The sequence below is a fragment of the Mauremys reevesii genome, linkage group 2 (assembly GCF_016161935.1).
Source record: "Mauremys reevesii isolate NIE-2019 linkage group 2, ASM1616193v1, whole genome shotgun sequence".
NCBI lineage: Eukaryota > Metazoa > Chordata > Testudines > Geoemydidae > Mauremys > Mauremys reevesii.
The window spans coordinates 222,550,655-222,572,116 of NC_052624.1; the positions used below are offsets into that span (position 1 = coordinate 222,550,655).

Genomic DNA, 21,462 nt, shown 5'->3' on the forward strand with positions numbered 1-21,462 from the left:
GGTGCCATATGGCTTACCAACTTCCTTTTTGTAAAAAATCATTCTGACACATAGGTTGCCTAATATTATCCCCTAATTATAACTGCTCTGGACCTGAATGCCCTTTTTTTCTGCTTCTAGCAGATGCATAGAACTGCTTGTTTTAAGCTGAATTTCTAGTGATGAGAAACAAAACTTGTTCCTTAGACACTAAGATTAATTTTTGTGGAATACTTCATCCTATTTAGTGCAACGTCCTAGAAACATAATGCTTGAAAATCAGGTCAGCTCTCTTCCTTCGTTGAGAAGGCTGATGAATGCTAGCAAGCACAATGCAGGTGGTGGTAATACAGTTCTTTGTCCTCGATGAAGTACAGTTTGTTAAAATAATATGCTAAATTGAAAGCAATTGAGTAGCTTTTTGTGATCTATTGTAAACAGTCTCCTTTTCTGGAGTTGCAATGATGGACTTCCAGTGGGTTCATTAAACATTTTCAGAATACATCTGCTTGGTGCATAATACCTTCTTTTGTAGAGAATATATATATAGAAGAAGAAAACATTTCAATAAGCTTTTTTTACAAAGTATAATCCTAATGATTGGAGTATTAGGATGGGAACCTCCTTTCCTTGTATAGAGTAAATGTATGACCAGGCATTACTTGTTTAAAATTGTTTCGCATATACAAAATGACCCGATTCTTTTATGCCAAGATTTTAGGCTCTTCTTATCTGACAAAGTCAAGATCTGCACAGTCCCCTCATATCCTGTTATTAGCAGAGATTATAATCTCTAACAGTGATATATAATTTTGTGCATCATTTTAGTTTGTTTATCTTGTTATTGAGCCAGATATAGAACTCTTGTATAAATCACTTAATTCAAAAGGATACCTTGAAAGTAGTAGTAGTAATAAAAACCACAGGTTTTTGGGGAATTGTTAGTAGCAAATTACACAGTCTACACTTGTGATAAACCAGTCATTAAAGGTTATGTTAGTGAGGATGCAAGAAACTTCATGAGATTCACATTGCAGAATTTCTAACGAAAACTCCCATGGAATAAACAGTTTTGTTGGAGGAGTTTGAGAGACTAATGTTCTGCTCAAAACAGCTGCTCCGACACACTCTGTACCACTGGAGGCTCCTAAGAAATGCCACTAAGCCACCATCTAGACCCCTGTTTCAGGACACTTTTATGCCTCAGGTCTCTTTGGCAGCTTACAGTATAGCACAGGGATCGGCAACCTTTGGCATGCGGCCCGTTAGGGAAATCTGCTGGTGGGCCGGGATGGTTTGTTTACCTGCAATGTCTGCAGGTTCGGGCGATCACAGCTCCCACTGGCCACAGTTCGCCGTTCCAGGGCAATGGGGGCTGCGGGAGGTGGCGGCCAGCACATCCCTCAGCCTATGCCGCTTCCCGCATATCAAATATAAACCAACTGAAATGAAGGCATCTGGTTTATTTTGTTGTTTGGTCATACAATATTAGTAGTTGGATAAAGGGAAAACTTATAAAGAAAACCTTCAATGTAATTGGCTTTTTTAGAGGTCATGAACAGCAGCTTTATTACTTGTTAAATATTTTTAACAATTTCTTCAACCAGGATTTAAAATTTGCCCTTCTATGCCAGTGATCCTTAAGTAATTAACAATATAACTTGCTATTAATACTGCATTTTAGTTGGGTAAGGTTGTACAGCAGCTTTACATACTAGATGCCAACATCTAGACACACAGATTCTAATTTGGCCTATAGATGCAAAAGTAGCATGTTTTGTTTTTATTTACTTTCCAGTTCATAAAAACTTGCTCCCGTTTCATAGATTGTAGGTTCATTTATGAATTACAATAGATTTAAGGTCTATATGTTGGTTAAAGTGACCAGCAATTTAGACACCACAATAATTGCACTCAAATGGAAAATAATAGAACTCCCTTCTAATCTGTCTTCCTTAGTTAAAGACCTGAGTAAACAGGTACAATTCAAAACATTGAGACTGGGTCAAATCAACAGAGGGAATGAGCCTCAGAGTTGGAGACCCTTCTCCAGAAAGACTTTGCATCCAGTCCCTACCATTAAAACCTAAGGACTATCAACAGAAGACACTTGCTGATTTCCTGTGGAGATGGCAGACAGGAAGAGAAGCAGCCAAGAACCATACCATATGGGTCTTTATATATCTCTTACAACATCTTATATTGTATCCAGAAGCAAATTAGAGATCCATCCCTCTCAAAGTAAACAGAGAACCTGCAAAATGAGACACAGTCTAGTCTCACTGAATACTGTGGCAAAAAGCCATTGGCTTTATTTGGCAGGGGCGGCTCCAGGCACCAGCACGCCAAGCGCGTGCCTGGGGCGGCAAGCCACGGGGGGCGCTCTGCCAGTCGCCACGAGGGCGGCAGGCAGGTTGCCTTCGGCAGCATGCCTGCGGAGGGTCTGCTGGTCCCGCAGCTTCGATGGACCTCCCGCAGGCGTGCCGCCGGATCCGCGGGACCGAGGACATCCCGCAGGCAAGCCGCCGAAGGCAGCCTGCCTGCCGTGCTTGGGGCGGCAAAATACCTAGAGCCGCCACTGTTATTTGGACCACGAATTACCGTGTGATTTGCATCTCTGAGCAGCTGTTCTGCAGGCACCCCAAAACCCTTTGATAGCTCCAAGTCCAGTACATTGCAGTAGTGTAGGAGGTGACAAAGACATGGATCACTATGGTGAAATCAGAGAAAAGAGTGCCAAAAGTAAAGGGGGAAGCAGTGTTACCCAATGTTGTTACTTGAGCTAGTAGGAGTATCTTGGCCTAAAAGTAACTCAACATTGCAAACCTCATCGACAGAGGATAGACGTACTCCTTATAAGGGGACAGGAACATCCCATATCAAATTGACTAGATGTTTCCACCAGCCTAATCTCCCTCTTCTCCCATTTGGGCTTCAGCCACCTCAATCTCATTCATGTTTTGGTCTGACTCTGGAAAAGCAGAGATGGTGCATTGTTTGTATTCAAGGAAGAAAAAGAGATGTGCAGCTGAGTATCATTAGCTACATTTGGAATGTAAATCTTTAGGGGCAGGACTCATACCTTCTGTTTTTTGCACAGTGTTAAACACACTGATGGTAATTAATAAAGAAATAATAACACTTAATCCCAAAACAATTCATTCTGTCCCGTGATTGGCTTTATATGTGCACTGAACAGGATGGATGACAAAACAGAACTCTGGAGGACTCTGCATGAGATTATTTCCCAATAACACGTTGTAAGTTCCTTGCAAATCTTTTAAAATACATCAAATGCTTTTAATTTACAGGTAAAGTATATACACCTGGTTGATTTGTCTGGCAATAATTCTCTCTCATAGAAATTCTGACCAGCAGTATAAGATGGCTTGCAAATTGATAGGCATATGGAGAAGACAGAAAAGGAGCTCTATGGAGAAACAGGGGGAGATTTTTGTCTTCATATGGAGCACTATCAAAATGTGGGTAGTTGCAAGCTACATATTTTCTTCAATATTTCATACTTTAAAAAAATGCTTCTAGATCACTGATTTTGACTCTCTCAGCTGGTGGGTCTTTGCTCAAAGCAGTGAGTGATTCTGAAAAGTTCATATCTGAGTTAGGAATAATAAAACCTGTTTTAGTAACTAGACGAAGCACTCAGTGTCCAAAATCTTCTTTTGGTAAAGAAAATAATACCTGTATTCATTCTTCCTTCAGAGAGAATTCTTACAGCATGTGACACTTTTGTTTGCTCTTACATCCCTAGAAGCAAGTGACGCTGTTACACAGCTGGTGAATTGTATTTTGCCTGATAACTTCATACAGGATAAAACAGTTTATAATAATACCAACAGTAATTTGGGTAACATGATTAACTACCAGATAATTAGTTTTACCTTTAATTTTTAAATAACATCAGCTGCTGGTAATTTGCATCATTAGAAATGGTACATTATCTGTTTTTAAATATATGAATCCAAATAGTGAGATTCTGCATGTATGTGGCTAATAAATGTAGAACTGGTGCAGATTCTTTCTGTGCTTTAAAACTTTTTATTCCAGCAGTCCTTCCCCTCACCCCCGCCCAATAAATTAGGGAAAATATTGGCCATCTTAATGGAGTGAAATCATTCAGATATGAAGCTGAAATATTCTTTTTCTCTTAAGTGCCTGTTAGTAATGCTATTTATTTAATTGTCACTGTAGTAAGCCTCATTTTTAGGATCTTCTAACGACCATAAAAAATTGTTCCCCATTGAAATGTGACACAATGTCAGATTGAGAGTGACTTTTAAAATAAATAACATTTAAAATAATAAAGAAGACCATAATTCTGTATATCCTTGCTCATATGAGTAATTAGTAGTTCACAGTCATGTTGGAAGGGCATAACGAGTGGGGTGCTGCAGGAATCATTTCTGGTTCCGGTTCTGTTCAATATCTCCATCAGTGATGTAGATAATGGCAAAGAGAGTGCACTTATAAAGTTTGCGGATGATACCAAGCTGGGAGGGGTTGCAAAGGCTTTAGAAGATAGGAGTAAAATTCAAAATGATCTGGACAAACTGGAGAAATGGTCTGAAGTAAATCGGATGAAATTCAATAAGGACAAATGCAAAGACTCCATTTTGGAAGGAACAATCAGTTGCACACATACAAAATGGGAAATGACTGCCTAGGAAGGAGTACTGCGGAAAGGGATCTGGGGGTCATAGTGGATTACAAGCTAAATATGAGTCAAAAGTGTAATGACTTTTCCATATTTTAAAATGAGCCTTTATGGAAAAGTCCTATAGAACTGAAACCAATAGCATTTGACAGAGGTTACTCAAAATGGGAATTAATAGAGACTGATATACTTCCCATAGACTTTATTTTTTTAAGCATTCCGTACCAAGATTATAAGTACTAAATTTTCTTTAGAACTTCTCCATATGATCCTTCTTGTTCTGCTCTGAAAACAAAACAAAACAGCTCTAGGCTCTTAGGAGTTGCTGGAGTTCCATCTAACTGGCTAGAGTTCAAGACTGAATCCTAGATCCTCAGGCTATGAGGGACTAAAAATGAAGCAAGTTCCTTGTGTACCTGTTGAATGATCCCACACTTGACTTGAGATGTGGAGCAGGATTTGCATGAGAGAAGGTTGATGCTGTAACAGAGAGCTTAAAGGGGATGGACATCCTTAAAGATAAACCTTCCCTTCCCTCCTCCTCGCATAAATTTGAGCAGTACGGTTTTAGAGAACTCTTCTTCCGTGCTTTTCCAGCTCCATGCACATAGTATCTGTCTTCCGCTGGTAGTTTTCTTGTATCGTGGGACAGTGGAGGATCCAAGACCAGTCTTGTAGCTACTTAACAAGCTGCATATTCTTTTATCCTTTAAAAGTTTACAATTGAACATTTCTCTCGTCTTATAGAGGACAATACTCACCCTTTTAGTATGGTTACCACATCTGTTCTCTTAACTGGTACCTGTGCTGCAATAGCAACTTTCATCTAAAGGTAGGAACCTTTCTGTCTGTAGCATGTTGTCATACCAAGTAGGAACAATCAGGGTAGCATAACAAAGTATTCTTTAGAGTAGTGGTTCTCAGACTTCTGTACTGGTGACCCCTTTCACATAGGAAACCTCTGAGTGCAACCTCCCTTATAAATTAAAAACAGTTTTAAATATATTTAACACCATAATAAATGCTGGAGGCGAAGTGAGGTTTGGGATGGAGGCTAATAGCTTGTGGCCCCCCCCCCATGTAATAACCTTGCGACCCCCTGAGGGATCCAGACCCCCAGTTTGAGAACCCCTGCTTTAGAGCAATGCATCCACATACAAGGCTTCAACAATCTACTTACTAAATTTTCCCAGGTATATGTGTGGAGGAGTGGTTCACCCATCAAGTTTTTTAGAATTTCACTTTTAAAAATTATAGTCTTTATGGTTACGAAGAAAACCTTCCAAATGTGAACAGATGCCACGCTCCATCTGTACTGCACTCGTCACTGTGCTAACTTTTTAAAGTGTTTGTAAGCCACTCAAATACCAATGTCCTAAAAGCAACTTGTGTGTCCTATCTCTTTCCTATCCCCAAATATGCAGTAAAGAGATTCATTTTCTCCCTGCATCATCCGCTGAAATAACAAGTGAGCGTAGCTTAGTGATGGGCTTACATTTTGTCCTGAAGCTGTTGAGATTTGTTGCCATTCTGACACTACGATGGAGTGTTCCATAGTGAAGGGTTAGCCACAAAGAATGCTCTGACCCTGCTCTAAAATATCTTCCCATCCATTATTGAAATTCAATTGTTTGTGAAGGATTTCAGTTTTCCTGGTATGTTCTGTTTGTGAAGAAAGAAGTGGTCCATAAGGTATCTTCACTGAGTGCTTTGAAGATCAGTTCAGACTTTAAATTTAATGCAGAGTTCTATGGGAATCCAGTACAGTGTCTGCAGCACTGTGGGGTAACTTGATTGTGTCAACTTGAATTGGTTAGCATGCAAACAGGCACATTCTTTAGCAGCTGGAATTTTTTCAAATTTCATGTTCGTTCTCAGGTATGGCAGTTGCAGTAATTGAGCCTGGATGTCATAATGCGTGGATCAGTTTTGTTTGACAAGATGGGGGCACTTTTTTGTTTTCGTGAAGACATACCCTCAATTTCTTTAGCTAAAGAGGCTTTTCTCAGACACTCACTCAGACAAAGTTTCACTTTAGGGCAGGTATTCTCTAGATCTCTCTTATGTATTGCAGATATACTATGCCTAAGATCACATGCTATTTGGTGATACTTGTGGACGCGAGGGATTAGAATAGAATTTCAGTCCTAATCCTGCTGTGGATTAATTTCAGATCCACATTATTCCATGTTGGATATCTGTAATTTAAAGTTGTATTTTTGATGTATAGTTGTATCCCTAAAATATTTTTGTATTATGTACACTAAATTTGAATCGGATTGTGGCAGAGGACACTATCATTTTATATTGTATTGGTGAGATGTATTAAGAGTTATGCCTTGATCCCTCCGCAAACTCAGTATATAATATTGTTAGTAATTTAAACTAACTTTAGTGACTGATTTAGGGTGGGATTTTTCAAAAGCATCTAAATGATTTAGGCACACAGGTCTGGTTAACTTTCAGTGAATCTTGTTCTCCTCAATAATTTAGGCACTTCTGTAGGATAAAAGATTTAAATATATGTGGCCAGTTGGGCGCACAAATATATTCTATATATTTTAAAAAAATGTTAGTTTTAGCAGGGGCTTGGAGTCCTTTTCAGAATTGTATATGTAAATAATCAAACAATTTCACCTCCTCCTGTTTACTTAATGTTGTTTAGTTTCTCTCTGGACTTGTCTGTGGTACAGAATTTAAGTTTGAACATGGTTGTGACCAGGTCAAGTTGGATGAGACATTGATGGCCAAGTTGTGGTCAGCAGCATAGACCAGTACAGATATGGTGAACACAATTTGTTTGTAACATGTTTTAGTGTATGGAAAAGGTCTCTTTCATACACTGCTCCTTCCATTTGTGTACTAAGCTCTGTCCTATGCAGCCATTTTAAAGGAGGTGTAATAAAGATACGAGTAACATACAAGATAGTTTAGTCAAAAACTCTGTGCTGTTCTAATTAAGAAGTCTAAAGGAAAAGTTTTTAAAATGCCCAGGACTGGTTAATGATTGCGTGTTTCTCAGACAACAAATTAACAGAAGCAAAGGATGTGGTATGTTGTCTTAAGTTCTGTTGGGGCCTAAAATGTAAAGTGATATGAAATCCCGGATTCACCAATGAGTTCTGCATTGGTGCTACCATATGCCTGTGCAGTGACTGACTGAAGTCACTGGGGGTCTGTGAAGATACACAAGTCCACTTCTGCAGAACATTTTATGGGATTGAGGCCTTGGATTTCAAAAGCTTTTGAGACAGGGACTGTATTCATGTATGTTGATACAGCATCTCATATAATGGAGCCTCTGGGCACTATTGTATTGTAAATATTTAATAGTTCATATATGATAGTGCAGCTCACTGGTGAGTCTGTTACAGGTCCCACCTCAATTTCAAAAAGAAATTTGAATGCTATTGTTGGAGCTTCAGATTGGAGAGTTACAAGATCCCAGGAAAACAGCTATGGCATAAAAATACCTACTTAATTGGATTGTCTTTCACTGCCAATGGATTTTGGGGAAGAGTAGTGGACTTCACTTAGGGGCCAGCAGTCTAGTGATCAGGCTGTGGCCAAACAGTCTCTCTGAGCCTTAAGGTGGTTCTTACGGCAGTCTGGGGGCCCAATGGCCAAGCCAGAATTCATCGCCTCCTCAGAATCCTCTGGCATCTCTCAGGAGGCCAGGGGAAGAGAGAAGGATAGCCAAGCCCTGAGCCCAAAGAGAGAGAGGCAAGGGGGCTCAGTCCTTTCTGACTGCCACTCAGGGAGCAGCCCGGGCTGCTCCCTACCTTTCCTGTTTTCCCATCTGTTTGGGGCATGGCCCCACCACTCCTTTTACCTTAGTGTGGGCCGTAAACCCCATCACACACCTTCCCCCTCAGGCCGAGTGCTGCGGGGCTGGTCAGCGTGGATGAAAGTCCCATGTAAAGAAGTCCATGTTCATTTGGTCACATCCTTCTCAATGCAATACTGCAAAATTGTATAGCTGTAGTGAGAGGTACCAGTGCATAATCCGCAGGTTATGGTCTTTTGTGGCGTTCAGCCACCTGAGGGATGCGTGATCCGTCATGGGATGGAATGGTTGTCCCCATAAGCAAGAGAAGAATGCTGCAATGGCTCATTTTATTGCCAAGGACGACTCCTTTATTACTGAATATGCCACTTCCGGGGGGAACAATTTCTGGTTGAGGTAAAGGATTGGGTGTTCTTCTCCCTTTACCCCTTGGGGCAACACAGCCCCCAGATCAACATCTGAGGCATCTGTCTGCAGGACAAAGAGTTCGAAAAATTGGGTGGAACAGGACAGTCAGCTAATACACCTCTAGCCCGATATAACGTGCCCCGATATAACACAGATTCACATACAACGTGGTAAAGCCCAGGGTCTAGGAGGCAGGAGCTGTGGGGGGGGGCAATTTTGGGGGCACTGCAGTCCAAGAGTGGCCCGGGGGATTAGCGGGGGCCCAGAAGTAGCCCGCTCAGCTTCCCTTGCCCCGACCCCAGCTGTGTCGCTTGGGGGAGGGGGCTTGGGGGAAGGGATCCCCCACCCCGCACTCACCGGCAGCGGTGGAAGTGGAGTAGCCTGGCCCCAGCCCGCTCTACTCCGCCAGCTCCCAGTCGCGGCGCTCCACTTCCCACTGCAGGTGAGTGTGGGACCTTTCCCCAACACCCCCCCCCACTCCCCTAGCGACATGGCTGGGCAAGGAAAGCAGAGCGGGCTGGGACCACGTCGCTCTGCTTCCCGCTGCAGGTGAGCGGGGGGGGGCGGTCTTTCCCCAACCTCCCGGCACTCACCGGTGGCGGGAAGTGGAATGCCACGGCTGGGAGGTGGCAGAGTGGGCTGGGGCCATATTGCTCTGCTTCCTGCTGCTGCCGGTGAGTGCCTGTCAGGGGGCGGGGTGTGTGGATAGGGGTCGGAGCAGTCAAGGGACAGGGAGCAGGAGGGTTGGGTAGGGAGTAGGGTTCTGGGGGTGATTAGGGATGGGTCTCTGGAGGAGGCAGTCAGGGAACAAGGAACGGGGGGGGGGGGAAAGCAAGTTTGATATAACGCGGTCTCACCTATAACACGGTGAGATTTTTTGTCTCCCGAGGACCACGGAGTATCAGGGCAGAGGTGTCGTTAAATTTCTTGAAGTCTGTGGCACAGTCCCGAGACAACTGGATCTTCTTGGAGGTTGCATCTTTCACCAGGTTTGTCAGCAGGGCTGTAATCGTGGTGAGATCTGGAATAAATTATCTATAATAGTGTTCCAGTCCTAAGAAGCATCATACTTGCCTCTTTGTGGTGGGTTCAGGGCATTCTGCTACAGCTTGGACCTTTCCTGCTAAGGGGCACAGATGCCCTCTCTCCAGTGTATACCCTAGGTACATCATCTCTCTATTAGCTGGGTAGCACTTATCAGGGTTAGCTGTAAGTTTAGTTCTTCTGAGGGCCTGCAAGATCACTGTGACATGTTTTAAATGCTCATTCCCGGACTTGCTATAGATGACTATATCATCTATTTATACAGTTGTGTACTAATTGTGAGACCAATGAACCTTGCCCATCAGCCTTTGGAAGGTGACTGCCATGCCTTGTGTACCAAATGGCATCGTCTTAAATTGGCACAGTCCAAACAGCATGTAGAAGGTCATCTTTTCTCAGGATTGCGAAGTCCAAGGGATCTGTTAGTAACTCCCGGTTAGGTTGAGGATGGTTATATACCTGGCAGCCCCTAATTTCTTTAACAGTTCATCAACCGTTGGCATCAGGTAGGTGTCAAATTTGGATACCACACTCACCTGCTGGAAGTCTATGCAGAATCTGGTTGACCCACCCTATTTAGGTACCAACACTATAGGGTTTTGCCATTTTTATGTGACTCTCCAACCACCCCAAAGTCAAATACAGCTTGCAGTTCCTTCTGTACTGTTTCCCACTTGTGCCTCAACAATGATCAAAAGTTCTCTCACCTTTTCCCCTGTTTCTATCTGTATGTGAAGGAACAGTAGATGAGTCTGTCCTGAAACTGTAGAAAAGACCACCGAGAAGGACTGGGCCAGTTTTTGGACCTGCTGTTTTTGCTCCATCTGCAGGTCTTCTTCCACCATGACTTTGTTGGAGCTGGGAGCTACAGGAGCCTGGGGCTTTAGTTCCAGTTCTGGAGGAAATGACAATACCAGGAGCCCTTCTTGATATATTCACGACTTTAGCAGGTTGACATGGTGCATAATTTACTGCCCCAATTCGTCTGATTACTTCAGAGGGACCTTGCCATCTAGCAAATACTTTGGATTCCAGGGTAGGAAGCAGGAGGTAACACCTGGTGCTCTGATTGGAACCCCCAGACATCGGTTCCCTTGTTTTGTGCTTGCCCCCTGTTGTGCCTTAGATTTTTCTCTCAAAAGCTTGTCCGAAGATCTTTAATTTCTCTCTCAGCTGTAGCACATACTGTACCAAGTTTGTGGGCTTGAAACTTTGTTCCTCCCACATCTCCCAAAGGAGGTCTAGTATTCCCCTTGGCTGTCTCCAGCATAGTAATTTGAATGGGGAGAATTCTGTTGATGCCTGAGAGACTTTGACGATGGTGAACAGGAGTGCTGGGAGTAATTGGTCCCAGTGGCGAGGTTCCAAGGCCATGAACTTTCACAGGATATTTTTCAAGGTCTTGTTAAATCTCTCTACCAGCCTGTCAGATTGTGGGTGATGCATGGACTTCAACAGGCTACACAGTTAACTCATAAGTTGGGACATGAAATTGGTGCCCTGATCTGTGATTATTTCCTGTGGGATCCCCACCTGGGCCAACACTTTCATGAGCTCTGAGGCAAGGAGTGTTGCCCTTGTGGAGCAGAGTGGAATTGCCTCGGTATTTCGTGGCATAGTCTAAAGATGACTAGCATGCACTGGAATCCAGCTGCACTCTTGTCCAAGGGGTTTCAAATGGGGTCCCTATCGTAGAGAGGGTGTTATAGGATCTAGGGTATCTTCCCTTGACTTTCCCACTGCCATTCTGGGCAGGAAGCACGCAGTACTCTCGTACCTCCTGGTGGATGCCTGGCCAATAGAAATGAAGTGAAATTCAGTCGAGAATTTTTTTATGACCCAGGTGTTCCCAACATGGTATGGTATGTGCAAGGCATAGTATTTCCCTGCAGTGGTGCTTTGGGACAATCAGTTGCATTTTAATATCCTCCTGTTTGGTGGTCCTTCTCTGTTCTATATGTTGTCTCTCCCTCTTGCTTGATGTGAAGCCATTTTTTCAGGAATCGAGTTTCTACCACCTCAATGTTGACCTAGATGAGCTGTTTGGAGGCTTGTCCCAACATTGAGTTATTTCTTTGTATTTCAGCAAAATCCATGTTGTCTGAAAATACGTTGGTTACTGCAGGCTTGTATAATTTCTCCTGTTGTTTGGCCCCCTTGGGGAGAGCTATCCTGCCCCAGTCGAGGCATCATTCATGGTGGACAATGTTTCTTCTCCTGGGTCTTCCTCCTCATCTTTGCCTACTAAGTCTTGCAGCTCTGCCATCTCCCTGTTTCTGGCATCGTTGTCTGTCCCTTCTGGAGGCTCCCTGTCTTTGGATCTCATCAGGTCTGTAGAAAACTTCCAGTCTCACCTGAATATCCCCAGATATGCCAGGTTCGGGGCTACCCCCTGACAGATTTCATCATTATGTTCCTGCACCCTCTGCTGCATCTTCTTTGTAGGGCAAGGGCATGCATCTCCCATGGATGCATTGCAAACAGATGGTGCCTGTGGGAACTGTTTCATGTCCCCTCATATTTGTCCTCACCAGAGTCTTACAGCACCCAAGTCAATCAGTTCTTGTGCCGCCATACCATTGACCTGTACAGCCACTAATATTTTATTTGGCACTCTCTTATGGGCCCTGGATTTGGCCAGCCATAGTTGGTTGTGGAGGCAGTCAACGTACAGGGAGTCATGGTGGAAGTGTCCTGGCTGCCCCCATGCAGAACAAGCCCCTCTTGCCAAGGGGTTTCCCATCTGAGTCCTGCCACTCCTGCCAGTTTTAGGGAGGGGCTGCTACCCGGTCTTCAACACTTCTTAATTCCTGGTCCTGGCAGAGGTGCATCCCCACCTGTCATGCTTGATCTGCATCCTATCTTTGCTGGACCCAGGTAGCCCTGTCCTTTTGTGCCCCCTCTCACTCTCTCCCCCTTCCATTGCCTGGGTTGGTGAGGTGGCACTGGACTGGCCCAAGGGGTCTCCACCATGGGCCTTGTGGGGAGCTGGTAATTCTCTGCCAAGGTTATGGCATCAGAGACAGTTTCAGGATGGTGATGCATCATCCACTTCCCTCCTCCCCAAGGGAAAATCTGTATGAACTGTTTTAGGACAGTTTTTCCACCACTTGCATCCGAAGAAGTGGGTATTCACCCACGAAAGCTCATGCTGCAAAACGTCTGTTAGTCTATAAGGTGCCACAGGATTCTTTGCTACTTTTACAGAACCAGACTAACATGGCTACCCCTCTGATACTTGTTTTAGGACAATTATTTCAGCTACTTAGGCTCTCAACTTTTCGTGGGGCTGGAGCCATTGTCAGCAATGTTCCTTTAGACATTGGGCTGCCGCCTGCTGTCGTGCTCCAGGTGTGAGCCTTTCCCCCCTTAAATTGCTGGTGGTATGTCTTTGTGGAAGTATCAAAGGCATCTAGGATGAGTGCCTTACGTCAAGGGTAGTCTTATTCAGCCATCATGTTGAGACCCCCGATACGCGGCCTGGGCTGCTCCTGTCAAGTAGGGCACTAGCAGAGTGGCCCAGCTCTCTGTGGGCCAGCGAGCTGCCTTAGCCACCCTTTCAAAGGTTACTAGGAACACCTTTGGGGCATCCCACAACCCCATTTTTGTTAGCTTCAGTGGAGGCCTTGGAACCACCTGCTGCCAAATTGCCCAGGGTGAAACAGTATGGCCATCTGCTGGGGAAACAGTATGACCATCTGCTGCACCGGTTGGTGCTGTTGGTCTGTTTGCTGAGCTGCTAGTTCCCTAATGAGTTGTTGCTGCTTCTGGCAGGCTTGTTGCTGTTGCTGAGCAGCCAGGAGCAACTGGGTCTGATGCTGCCGTTGTTCCTGCTGGTCCATCTCCTTTTTCAACATCTTGCCCAAATCCATCTTTTGCTCACCACTTTTCTTTTTTATGTTGCCCACATTCTCTACCACTTTGTAGCGAGCTTGGGGGCCAGTCAGGCCACACCCAAACAGTCTCACCGAGCCTGGAGACAGCTCTCCTGGGCCCTCTGGGGACTTGACAGCCAAGCCACAGTTTGTCACCCCCTTGCAGTCTTCCAGGATCTCATAGGAGGCCAAGGGAAGGATAGGAGGGACACAGGCCCTTCCTCTCCACCAGGTCCCAGCCAGGGCCTAAGGGGGGAGAGGCGGTGGGATCTCAGTCCCTTCTGGCTGCTACTCCAGATTAGGCTCCCCTAGGCTGCTCCCTGCTTTCCCTCTTTTTTTCCCTTCTGTTTGGGGTGTGGCACTAGACTTTTGCTTACTCAGTCCCAGTAGTTCAGGGTTTCAGCTGGGGAGGTGGGAGTGGGAGGGATGCTTCCTCTAACAATGTGAAAGTGCTAGCAGATGCTTTTCAGTGCTCATATTGTTTCCTGGAGAGAACTGTTTGGAAGGAACACTTCCAGGGTAACTGTCAAACCCTGAGGTTGAAGAAGCCATGTTGTAGGCAACCACAATAAAGCTGGAGTTTGTTCGTTAACCCTTTGTCAGAGTGAGCTCTTACATGACAGAAGATCCAGACACAACACTTTGGAGCTCACATTCAGAGTTCAGTTGTTCCCCGCCATCCCGCCTGCTTAGTCAGGGGGACAATGGATCCTGGCTGAATCGTACTCACAATCTTGGTATTTCCTTTGTAGATTGTTCAACCTCTGCGGCTACAACCTGTCTGCCTTGTTGCATGCCCCTTGCCCCCTCTGCTAGTCTGCCAGATCTCCCTTTAAACTAGTCCCTTCTTAAGGAGTATGCCCAACTCCCAGTACTTGGTCTAACATTGTTCCACTATGCCTTTTACCTTAGCGTGGGGTCTGTAAACCCCTTCAAAGGCAGGATAACTCCCTTTCTATGATAGTGAATGCAATTCTAGGTAATAAATAAATAGCTTTTTCTCTTGCCTTTGAAAAGAAGCCTGGCCATGAGCCCTGAGCACAGAACAAATTCTTTATATTCTGTGTGACTTAGGTATACAGGCGAGTCTCCTCTTACGCTGGGGTTACATTCTGCTGTCAGTGTGTAAAGTGAAAATCGTGTATAGTCAAAATTACATTGAGTGTAATGGCGGGTGGAATCGCCCGCACTACAGGTATAGTATTTAAATTGTTATTTTTCTCTTTTTTTGGTTTGTTTTTTGCCAGCTGTGCAAAGCTTAATTCGCACATGTTAAATGCGCGTAAAATGAGACTCGCCTTGTATGTATCTTTAAAATCTGTTTAACAAAGTACTGCAACAAATTAGGGATTAGCGACATGCTAGTTAGTTTTGTTAGGAGAGGTTGGGAAATGGGAAAATTCACATTTTTTATATTAGGCACGGCCCACTGACACAAAGCTTAGTTGTATCATATATTTCTTTTCAAACAGTTCCTGACCTCATGGGTGTAAGGAAGCTGTGATCCAGCTGTAGCAGTATAAAATTGGCAAAGGAAATAAGCAAGGATTTTGAACAGATTTGTGTATTGGCAATAAAATAGTCTTAGCTCATCTGGTTTCCTTAAACTGTTCAGAAAGCTTTAAAACCATGCAGATCTAGTGCTGAAAAGTGTGGTGTTGGTATATATTATACTGAAATACAAAAGTGTTTATCTTTTTAAAAACTTGTTAAAAATCTTGGACTGAATATAATATTATTTTATAGTGAGAACCTTTAACATTAGCCGGAATCAGACATTGTTCACACAGGCCTTGTTTAAGTTTCCTTCTCCAACAGTATCGGGGCACCTCAATCCCGATCTTGCATAGCCTTGCTGCTTCTTAAAAAAGAAAAAACAAAAAAGAAAGTTGACTAATTGGGACCAGAGTGCAGTTGGAATATGTGTTTGTAATTATTTTTGATTTGTTTGCACATACAGATAATTGCATGTATATACATGTCTGAGGTTGTATATTTATGTCAGAGGTGATATATTCTTATAGTGTGAATTTTTTTTAAAAGGTCCCTGTGGCACTCTGTATCTTAGGGGAACACCCTGCACCTCCACATTCATCCTTATAATATGATTGTGTGGTATCCAATGCAAAGTTTGTCATGTCGGGTGTCTTCGGAAGGCTCATGATGCACTGAGCATTGTTGTTATAGTAATGTTATAGGTTGTAATTTCATGTATATAGTTATGAGACTGAAAATGTATCCTCATGGCTCAAAACAAGCCTGGGCAAAACTCTCCAGGAACAAAGGGGCAGTTCACACCTCATCAGGGCATGTATAGGACAAACCCAGCCCAGACTCACAGGAACAAAGGACACTGGCCTAGGCAGCAACAAAGGATCTGTTGGACTCTTGAGTGAGTCATCCCCCTTCCCTGGGTCAGTTGGGACTACAGTGAGGTAATGCTCACCTGACTCTGAAGAGGGATGGGGGGCAAAGCCAAGAGGGAAGAAGGAACATGATAAAAGGGAGAAACATTTGCCATGCTCTTCCTCTCTCTCCAACCTCCATCTACAGCAGGGGTGGGCAAACTTTTTGGCCCGAGGGCCATATTTGGATTGCAAAACTGTATGGAGGGCTGGGAAGGGAAGGCTGTGCCTCCCCAAACAGCCTGGCTCCCACCCCCATCCGCCCCCTCCCACTTCCTGCCCTCTGACTGCCCCCCTCAGAACCCCTGACCCATTCAACGCCCCCTTCTCCTTGTCCCCTAACCGCCCCCTCCCGGGACCCCCCGCCCCTTATCCAACCTCCCGACCCCCTTACCATGCCTCTCAGAGCAGCATGTCTGGCAGCCACACTACCTGGCTGGAGCTAGACACGCTGCCGCTCTGCTCGGCAGGAGCGCGCAGCTCAGCTGCCCGGAGCACTGCCCGCGGGGCTGCGGGGGAAGAAGGACAGCAGAGGAGGGGCTGGAGGCTAGCCTCCCGGGTCGGGAGCTCAAGGACCGGTCAGAATGGTCCTACGGGCCAAATGTGGCCTGTGGGCAGTGATGAACTCCCAAGATCCAAAGAACCGGTTCCCTAATGGGTCCTCGGCGGTTCGGCGGCAGTGGGAGTCTTCACTCGCTCCAGGTTTTCAGTGGCAGGTCCTTTACCCGGAGCGAGTGAAGGACCCAGTGCCAAAGTGCCACTGAAGACTCAGTAGGGAACTGCGTGGTGAGTACTAGCCCCACATGCCTGTCTCCCCCCCGCCACCCACCCATCCGACCCCAACCCACATCCTGCCCCCGACTGCCCTTCTCAGAACCTGCAACCCATCAACCCCCACCTTGTCCCCTGACCACCCCTTCCCAAGATCCCCCCCTCTAACTGCCCCCCAGGACCTCACCCCCTACCCAACTTGCCCCATTCCCTGTTCCCTGACTGCCCAACCCCATCCACCACCACCCCGACAGAGCCCCGGACTCCCACGCCTAACTCCCATTCCCTGTCCCCTAACCGCCCCCCATAACCTCCGCCCCCTCCAACCACTCCCTACCCCTTATCCAACCCCTCCTCCCAGCCCCGGCTGGCCCCCTTACATGCTGCTGTGTAAGGATGCCGCGCAGCCCCACCCCCTTACCTAGAGGTGAAAGTAAGCTGGTATGCCCCCATACGGTGTACCGGCAAGAGCCGGTGCACCGTACTGGGGTGGCCCGGCTTCCCCAGGGGGCAATTTAAAGGGCCTGGGGCTCCCAGCAGGGGCTGGAGCCCCAGGCCCTTTCAATTGCCACCAGAGCCCCACTGCTGGAGCCCTGGGGTAGCGGCAGCGGGGCTCTGGGGGCTATTTAAAAAGTCCAGGGCTCCTGCTGCTTCTACCGCCCGGCCCTTTAAATGGCTGCCGGAGCCCCGCCGCCACTACTCCAGGGCTCCAGCGGCTATTTAAAGGGCCGGGGTGGTAGAAGCAGGGGAGCCCCGTGCCCTTTAAATAGCCCCCGGAGCCCTGGGGTAGAAGGGGGCTCCAGGGGCTATTTAAAGGGCCAGGGCTCCAGCTGCCTCTGCCGCCCTGCTCCTTTAACTAGCCGCTGGAGCCCCGCCGCTTCCCCCAGGGCTCCAGTGGCTCTGCGAGGGGAGGGGAGAAGCGGGGGAGGGGCCGGGAGAGCCTCGGCTTCCCCAGCTGGGAGCTCAGGTGGACCAGACAGGACAGTCCCGCAGGCCGGATGTGGCCCGCAGACTGGAATTTGCCCACCCTTCTGCCCCTTTAGGAACCGGCTTCTATATTTAGCAACCGGTTCTTGCGAACCAGCTCCAGCTCACCACTGCCCGCAGTCCATTGTTTGCCCACCTCTGATCTACAGAAACCACCACGAAGCGACTGAAGCGCTGATCAAAGGGGAGAGCCTGGCTGAAGGGCAACCAGCCAGCCTGTGATGAGAAGCATCTAAGTTTGTAAGGGCACTGAAAATGTTAAGATCAGCTTAGAATGCATGTTGCTTTTATTTCATTTGACCAAATCTGACTACTTGTGCTCTGACTTATGGTCACTTAAAATGTATCTTTTTGTAGCTAATAAATTTGTTTGTTCTACCTGAAGCAGTGTGTTTGATTTGAAGCGTGTCAGAGACTCCCCTTGGGATGATAAGCCTGGTACATACAATTTCTTTGTTAAATTGATGAATTTATATAAGCTTGCAGTGTCCAGTGGGCATAACTGGACACTGCAAAATTAAGGTTCCTAGGGTTGTGTCTGGGACCGGAGATATTGGCTTGTGTCATTCAGTTGCACCATCCAAGCTGCTTACGTGCTAGAGGCTGTGCGTGAACAGACCAGGAGTCAGGGTTCTCACAGCAGAGCAGGGTAAGGCTGTCTCCCAGAGTCTAGGATTGGAGTGACCTAGCAGATCCCTGGTCCAGATAACAACCCTATTTTTTAAATTTCTGTTAGGATATGAAATAAGTTTAAAATATAGAGAAAACAAAGACTTCACCTTTCAACATCACTTTTAGCTTAATCTTTTGTGGTTAATATTTTAAAGTCAGAACTAGTATATATATTGTATTTATATTATATATGCGCACTAATGTAATATAGTTTCCATTTGGGGATTAATTCTCTTTGAACCATATAAACACCACCTGTGCTAATTTTAATTCCTGTGTAATTCTGATCAATTATCTCAGCAGGCTAAAAGAAAGTTAATCAAAATGAGAAGTGCTTTTGAAAAATAAATACATTCTACCTGGAGTTCAAGTTTCTATTTTAATAAAACATTATTATTTGTACTCATGTTCTCATGAAACAAAATTGGGTATTGGAGAACAGGATAAAAGCAGTTTTGTTATTATTTGTGAATATCTGTTTGTGTGTGGTAAGTATCATATGTTGGTACTCAAAAGGCAAGACTGTTACAGGGGGTGAGTGTGTGTGTGTGGTTGGTGGGGGTTTTTAGCTATGAAAAAAACTAGGTCAAGAGATTCAGTCTTATTAATAACTTACTAATAACTGTATTTAACAGAAATTATTCTTTGTGATTGCAAAGCCTTCTGACTCAAGAAATATAGTTTTCAACCATAGTTGTGGGAGAGGAGGGAATCACTGCTCTGAAACACTGGCAATGGCTTTTCTATTTACGTAACATTCTGAAATGTGACCTTCCTCTGATGTAATCTTGATAACCTCCGTAAAAACTCATGTATGTACACTTTCCCACTATGCTTCAAGATGTGATAGGAACAGTGAGGGTAATTAACCACTGGAACAATTTACCAAGGGTTGTGGTTGAGTCTCCATCATTGGTAATTATTAAATCAAGTTTGGATATTTTTCTAAAAGACATACTCCAACAGGAATCAATTCAGGGAAGTTCTATGGCCTTTGTTATGCCTGTGGTCAGATTAGATGATTACAGTGGTCTTTTCTGGCTTTATAATCTATGAATCTATAATTTTGGAGGCACCATGGCATAGCTGACAGAACACTGGACTGGGACACAAGAGACCTGTGTTCTGTTCACAGTGACTTTGGGCAAATCATTTCCCTGCTTTTTTCTCTGTTTCCCCATCTAAAATGAGGATAATGATTCTGATTTCTTTTATAAAGCACTTTGAGATCTACTGATAGAAAAGTGCTATATAAGAACGAAATGGTGGCATTATGCATAGTGGAATTCATTTTAATTGGAAAGGCTTTCTGAGCCTCAATATGTTTTTAAGTCAATCTTATGATTTTTGTTTACTCTGGGTTGGCAAGGCAATATTTCTATACCTCTGTGGTCCAGGTTCATTCATCCCACTACATCTTCCAGGATGCCTCACAGACTGTCCTTGTGAGGTATATAAACACAGCATTATCACTTCAAAAGTTTTTTTTTCTCCTGCTGATGATAGCTCATCTCAGTTGATTAGACTCTTCCTGTTGGTATGCATACTTCCACCTTTTCATGGTCTCTGTATGTATAAATATCTCCTGTCTGTGTGTTCCATTCTATGCATCCGAGGAAGTGAGCTGTAGCTCATGAAAGCTCATGCTGAAATAAATTTGTTAGTCTCTAAGGTGCCACAAGTACTCCTGTTCTATAAACACAGCAAAACCCCTTTTCTTTGCTATGTATACATACCCTTAGGGCTTGGCTACACTTACAAGTTGCAGCGCTGGGAGTTACAGCGCTGGTCATGCAGCTGTGTAGGGCCAGCGCTGGAGTGTGGCCACACTGACAGCTACCAGCGCTGCAGTGTGGCCACACTTGCAGCACTTTCCAGCGCTGTATTGAGAGGTGCATTGTGGGCAGCTATCCCACAGAGCACCTCGTCCCATTTTGGCGCTGAGTATTGTGGGAAGGGGAAGGAAGTGTCCGCTTCCTGTTTGCCAGCGCCCCGTGGTGCATCGCTTCACATCCCAGCATTCACTCTTTCCGGCAGCGTTTGGCGCCATTGTGAGTGTCTTTCTGTTTTACTCTCTGTGTGAATCGCGATTTCTGTGGCAAATGGAGCCCGAGCTGCTGAGGACTGTGCTGATGAGTGTCGCCAGCACAACACGTTTGGCAGTCGAGCTATTCCTTCAGCTCCAAAGTGACAGTGAGAGTCTGGCGATGATATCGATATCGATTCTCCTGCGCGTGTGACACCAAAGTGCTTGTGGCATTCACAGAAATGCTCAGCACCGTTGAATGCCGCTTTTGGGCTCGGGAAACAAGCACTGAGTGGTGGGATCACATCGTCATGGAAGTCTGGGATGACGAGCAGTGGCTGCAGAACTTTCGTATGAGAAAAGCCACTTTCATGGGACTGTGTGCTGAGCTCGCCCCCACTCTGCGGCGCAAGGACACAAGATTGAGAGCTGCCCTGACGGTGGAAAAGCGGGTGGCTATTGCAATCTGGAAGCTGGCAACTCCAGACAGCTACCCGTCGGTCGGGAACCAGTTTGGTGTGGGAAAGTCGACCGTGGGAATCGTTTTGATGCAAGTTTGCAAGGCAATTAATCGCATCCTGCTAAGAAAGACCGTGACTCTGGGGAGCGTGCAGGACATTGTGGATGGCTTTGCACAAATGGGTTTCCTAACTGTGGAGGGGCGATAGATGGGGCGCATATTCCTATTCTGCCCCCACCTGGCATCAGAGTAAGTTAATCGTAAGGGGTATTTCTCTATTGTTATCCAGGCGCTTGTGGATCACCGCAGGCGTTTCATTGACAATTACAAATGCAGGCCGGGAAAGGTGCATGATGCACGCATCTTTCGGAACAGT

General features: G+C 45.4%; 1 protein-coding gene and 1 long non-coding RNA gene across 4 annotated transcripts in view; one reads left to right on the top strand and one right to left on the bottom strand.

Annotated features, from left to right (window-relative positions):
* The window catches only part of FAM110B (family with sequence similarity 110 member B), a 191,072-nt gene that overhangs the window by 17,792 nt on the left and 151,818 nt on the right, over positions 1–21,462 (top strand). The window lies entirely within an intron of this gene.
* On the bottom strand, positions 8,804–15,627 carry LOC120399434. The gene is made up of 3 exons (XR_005595154.1): positions 15,519–15,627; positions 9,704–9,867; positions 8,804–8,909 (listed from the first exon to the last, which is right to left on the bottom strand). It is a non-coding gene; the product is annotated as an uncharacterized LOC120399434 (long non-coding RNA).